We start from the raw sequence: 6,000 nt of genomic DNA on the forward strand, positions 1-6,000 counted from the left end.
CACCTGACCACATGGATGTTGGCTGACCACAGGGATGTCAGACTCCTTCCCAGCCATGGGTGCACCGAAGGCCTTCCTATGGCCCTTTGCCCAGTAAACAAAGCAGTACAGATTATACGATATATGACCCCATTTATCTAAAATGATTTGGTCTCAATGTCTCTCTGTGGATAAAGGCAGAAGGAGGGAATTGGAAATATATGTATTAAAATATGAAAAGGTATTATCTCGATGGCAGAACTGGGTTCGTTTTTCACTTTCTTTTTTATACTCTTTTACTGTGTTTGAATCTTCTACCCCACACATGTATTATCTTTATAAATTAAAGAAATCAAAAACAAAAGACATCTTCAAAACAGAAGCCTAGAGTGAGGAAAAGAATCCTACTTATGCATTAGAGACCTCAGTTCCCTGCCAGAAATAGGGAGCTGGGGACGCTGAACAAGCCATTTCACTGGTCTGGGCCCCAAAAAGTCACCCTGGACCAGCGTTTCTCCACCTGAGCACCACTGACATTTTGGGCCGCAGAGTTCTTTGTGTGGGGGCTGCCTTATGCCTGATTGGAAGTTTAGCAGCACCTCTCGCCTCGGCACACCACAATCTAATTCCATCCCACGCTGTGACAACCAAAAATGTCTCCAAATGTTGGCAAAGGTCCCCTACAGAGCAAAACTACCCCTAGTTGAGAACCACTGCACTAGATGGTCCGTAAGTTTCTTCCTTGCTGGAAACCTTCTTTGATTATTTTAAACCCTGTGCCTAAAGTTTGAGTTTTAGCCCCAGTGATGCACAGGGAAGTGCTTATGGCAGACCAAAGTCTCATTAATATTTTCAGGATTCATTAAGCAGAAGATCAAATAAAATTGCATAAAATAAATAAAACTGTGAATTTTCAGAGAAAACTTTGGGACATGTGGCATAGATAGGAAACAGAGAATTCAAGCAGATGCAATCATCATTTAAAAACGAATAATAACACCGGCTTTAGACAGTTCCACCTTTAGTTAAGACAAGCGAAATGCTGCGGAAATGTTCAATTGCTTTCTAGTTTGAAATAAACTTACAGCAAAAAACAAAAAACCCACATAGGTTATTTTTTCTGCAATGCCATATTTTTACTTAAAAAAAAAAGTCTAGTGTTTTCTCTTTATAAGAAATACAAGGGCATTTTTCTAGAAGAGGTATTTTATTCTTCTGCAATGATACAATCTTATGAAAGGAGACAAATTAGCAATATCTTTACTATCTACCTTTCTAAATATAGTGTCTTATTTTTATTTGCCATTGTATTAACAAGAACTCCCTAATATCTGACACTACCGTGCTTTTGAATTAAAATTATCTATGCTCATGCTAATGACTTGCTACTGTAAGATCCTGACATCTTTTGAATTAAAAAGAGTGACAAAAGAGATTCAACATGGTTTTAGATTCATGACTCTTTGGACATCAGTAGTTCATTCATAGAGAGAAAGCCACTTATTAACCAGGATGTTTCACTAACATCAACATTCTACACCTGACACACACTGAAGTGTTCAGCAAATGCAGGGCACCATTATCATTACTCACAACCATGCCAGAAAATAGAGATTTATTCCAAATTACCAGTTTGGTTTTACAGCAGCTGAAAAGCACAAAGTATGACAGAGGAGACAGATCACACAATAAATTAATATTCTGAGCTCTCAAACCTTACATCATGCCTTATCTTAATTTTAACATTTGTGTCTTTCCACGTACTCCAATAGGGCCAAACTGAGTCACCCGACCCCATTCTTTCCCACTGCCACCGCCCCTTTAAGTGTCTCTTTTGTAAATGCAGCTACTAGGACGTCTACTAGGAAGTGGCCCAGGCTAGCTGGTGCACACGGTTGTCAAATCCCTGAGTTGGGTTCAATCAGCCTAACATTCTAACAAACTGATCCCTGATACCGAGACAGGTGGACATGGTTCTGCTCTGCAGAGACGGATGAAATGAGGGGTCCTTCCACCATCCTGCAGGCCTTTATCGGAAAAGTCAGTAAAGGGCACTGGGCTAGAAGTTAGGATCCCAGTTCTTTTTACACCGTAATGGACTTAAGTCATAACACCTTCTACCCCTGATCTTTTAGAATACTGAACTCCTGAGGTACTCTCCAGATTTAAAATTCTGTGAGCCTTTGAGTCTTTCTTTAAACCAGATTATGCAATTAAACTTACATTTGAAAAACACACACAAGAGCCCTTTTCACTGACTTTATGGAAGAAAATGGATTTAGCTTGACTAGCAACTGTAAACCACAAAGAGTTAACTTTTATTGTTCCAGCAGATATCAAATAGATGGGGAGCCACAGTTAATTTTTTCTTGTGAGAGGGGGGTTGCCGGAGATCACGAACTGAGTTCGCTATTATTCCAAAGTGTAACTGAAGCCTATGTCTATAAGTAAGGACTGCTAGGAAGGCCGGGAGCTTTTTCTAATAATGTTTTCAAGACAAATAGCTATGAAGTGATTAATGGGGCCAAGATCCCTTCGCCAATCCTTTTGTGGACATGTTTTTCCTCTTGCCTGTCCCTCACCCTCAATCCTGTATCTCTCTAACAAATCAGGAGAAAGTCCACTGTATGATCTTCAAGTCATCTACGACTGGTTCTAGGACTTGAAGTCATTTTGCCAATCCTAGCAGATTTATTTATCCAACACCTGATGAAATGCACACGTGTATACAAATGAATCCATCATCCAGATGTTCCATCTATCTTGAGAAAAAAAAAAAAACTCAAAAGACTAGTCCATTTACTATGATGTCTCTCCATATTAGTAAAGAAATAGAGCCAAAATGTAGCATAAAAAACTTCCAAAGAAGAGGAGGCATAAGGGGGAAACATACTTCTGCAAATTCTAAGGAGATCTATAAACTGCAATCTGAGAATTTTATTAAGCTAAGCTTCTTAGTATAGAAATCCCCAAAACTCTCCAACTGGGCAGCTAATTGAGAGTTAGAAAGAGCCAAAATGACTTTCCTCTTTCTCCTATTCATCACAGGCAATATAGAAACCCTTGCTCAATAAGATAATGTGACTTTTGTCAATGCATGTTCAAATCAGATAGAGGATTGGCTGGTAATGATGTCATCCCCAGGGGTTAATCCCCAGGGAATGCAGTTTTATCATATGCATCAACACGTCATTTACATAACAAAGTATTATAGTAAGTGTAACAATAAATAAGCTGTGCAGTTAAAAACAGCTATTAGAGAAAGGCTATGTGCCACTGAAAAGGAGTTAGGGGGACAAAGACTTTTTTTTTTAGACTAAATGGAACTAGGTCATCAAACAATACACATCTCTAAAAAAAGCAAAAAATGAATATTGAAATTCAAGTGACCTAGAACATTCTAGTACTAGAAATATGGAAATGTTGCCTCCAATGAAAAATATTCAGTAATTAAGTAGAGATATTTGTAAGGTTTTTGTGTGTTTGGGAGACAAGTTAAAAAAAACTAAGTCATTGAAAAATAAGTGAACTAGCAGCTATTGCTTTTCTGGGAACAGCAACTTCCTTATCTGTAACAGGGAAAATTGGCCAAGTCAAATCGTGACTTAAAACCTTGTAATAAATTTTAAAGTGTCAAAGGTAGTTAAAATGGCACAGAGGGAAGACAGAAAAGTCACGCAAAGCGAACAATGAGCAGAACTGAGAGAGGAAACCTTGAAATACAGCTTTATGAGATTATTGATCAAGAAATGTCCACACATATGAAGAAAGCTGTTCGCACAAATGAGCAATGCCAACTCACGCGGTCAGTTTGAGAGGACATAAGTCATCATTAGTCATGATGATTCTGAAAACTGTTCTCCTGCCGCCTTATTAAGATCTGTATTTCCAATCCAAAGGAAGTGTTAGGCTTGTGCGCTGATTTATGACTACAAACTTAGCAGGAATGCTTATCACTGTAAACCCACAGCGAGCTCTTGAAGAATTTTTTTAAGTCGTACATCTGTTCAAGAATGACCAAGTGGAAAACACTGATTATATTGTGATTGGGCAGGTGTGGGTGTCTGGGTGTGCAGGTGGAATTTTCGGGCTGGTGTGGATAATCTCTATACCAAGGACGTTAGAGAAAGAAGCCTACCAAGGCTTTGAACACGCCCATCCCCACACACAGGGATCGCCTGTCACATCACATCAACCTTGCTAGCTTTGGAGGGACGGCCATAGAAAAGTTAAAGGAGAAAAGAGTACAGGGATGCAGATGCTTCATCAAGGGGGGTCCTTAAACCCTGGTTGGGTGGAGGGATGTGGGCACATGGGGAGTTCTCAGCGAGTCCATGAACCTGTGCATGTACATCTTCCTGGGAGTTGAATCATAGCTTGGCTAAGGCGTCCGTGGAACCCCCAGACGTTAAATGCTACTGATTCAGGAGAAAAGCGCACCAGTGGCACCGCGCTGGCTTCGGCTGCCTCCCTAGGTGCGGGATACCAGGCTTTCCACCTCCCATCCTTCCCAAGCCATGAGTTTAGGATTAAAAGATGCCTTTCCTTCCAGGAGCGGATTGACATGGCAAATGAGGCAAGAGAAGGTCTGAAAAAGAGGGGAAGCAACGTAGCCACTCCGGCCTGGTGGAAAAATCCGAGGTACCTAAAGCGGGAAGAGACAGAACTTCCAGACCCGCCCTAGTTTTCTACTTGGGCGGCAAGCTTAGCGCTTCAGCTGAAAGATGCGCCCCGGGTGCACGCAGCGTCCTTCCAGCAAGAGCCCCGCAACCGGGGCTGCAGGTGTAGGCTAAGCTGGCTCCTATAAGGATCCAGGCTCAGACCCAAGGGATGAAGCCCCAAGGCCGGCTTCTCCAAAACTACCGCTCACCCCGAGCTCGCGCTCCCCCTCCTCATACCTAAATCCATCAAGTGGCCTCTCTCGCCCCCAAGGAGCACCCCGGGGATCTGTGAGAGGCAGACATGAACCCCGAAGTTGGCAGCGGCCGCTGCCCGGCCCCAGCCACGCAACCCCACTTAGGAGCGCCGCTTCCAACTTCGGGGTGCCAACCAACTACCGCACAGGAGGTCACCCCCGCAACTCATGAGCGTCGGGATGAGGGGGGCTGCCCCGAGCCGAGTCAAGTCGGTATCAGCCTGAGAGGCAGGTGCCGCCCACGAGACAGAGACTGAGCACTGGGTCCAGCGCCACCCCAACCCGGTCTTCCCAACCCCTCTTTTGCCCTTCCAACCCTTCTTACTTGACTAGAGCCGCATCCAAGTCGGGCTGGCGCGTCCAGGACGAGGCACGGATCTCGGCACCGCAGCCGGAGGATGCTCACCGTGCCACCTCCCCGCGGGCGCCCCGGCTGTGGCCCATCACCTCCGCAGGCTCACTGTGAAAGTTCCCAGGTCTCTCCGAAGACAAGTCCGAAACTGCCGCAGAAAAGCAGCGGCTGCAGAAGCGCGAGTGCGACTTCACTCCTGGGGTCTGGCTGCAGCCGCACGCGGGGGTCGGTGCGCCCCGTCCGGGCCACGCGCAGCTAGCAGTGCGGAGCCGAGCCGGCAGGCGCGCGGGCCGGGAGGGGCCGGGCCCACCGCGGGCCGCGCTGATTGGCCCTGCCGCCGGCCGCCCCTGCCCTACCGCCCCGCCCGGTGGTCCACGTGGGCCGGCCCTCTTCGCTCCCCGCACCCGGGCTCGTTCGCCCTCCCCGCCTCGCCCCCGCTCGGCTCCCAGAGCCTCTCCCGAGCGCCTCGCTGTGGCCACCACTCCGCAGGCAGGTGCTAGGGAAAGGTATTCTTTCTGAATACCTGAGAGCCGCGTGAGCCCTGCAGAAGGGAGTGGAATTTAGGGTTCGGCTCCCAATCAAAAACCATCCCCACGCAGGGTGTCTCCATCCGAGGACCCAAAACAGTTTGCAAACAGGCTTCCTCAGACGCCCTGAGCGTAACACAGGCATAACTAATCCGGCTTCTTATGTAACTTGCTTGCATGGGAGAGGAGGGAAATCCGCACACACGTCAATACTGGAATACTTTCTT

The 6,000-nt window shown here is 45.9% G+C and overlaps 1 protein-coding gene across 2 annotated transcripts in view; it reads right to left on the minus strand.

Moving 5' to 3' along the window:
• TAFA4 (TAFA chemokine like family member 4) overlaps positions 1-5,529 on the minus strand; it is a 182,940-nt gene extending 177,411 nt beyond the window's left edge. For both annotated transcript variants that reach the window (XM_032411726.1, XM_032411725.1), the window contains exon 1: positions 5,220-5,529. The gene's annotated coding sequence lies outside the window, so the exon portion shown is untranslated. The remainder of the gene's footprint in view (positions 1-5,219) is intronic.
• Positions 5,530-6,000: the final 471 nt, after the last annotated feature.

The sequence above is a fragment of the Phoca vitulina genome, unplaced genomic scaffold (genome assembly GCF_004348235.1).
Source record: "Phoca vitulina isolate PV1807 unplaced genomic scaffold, GSC_HSeal_1.0 scaffold13, whole genome shotgun sequence".
In the NCBI taxonomy this organism is placed as follows: Eukaryota; Metazoa; Chordata; class Mammalia; order Carnivora; family Phocidae; genus Phoca; species Phoca vitulina.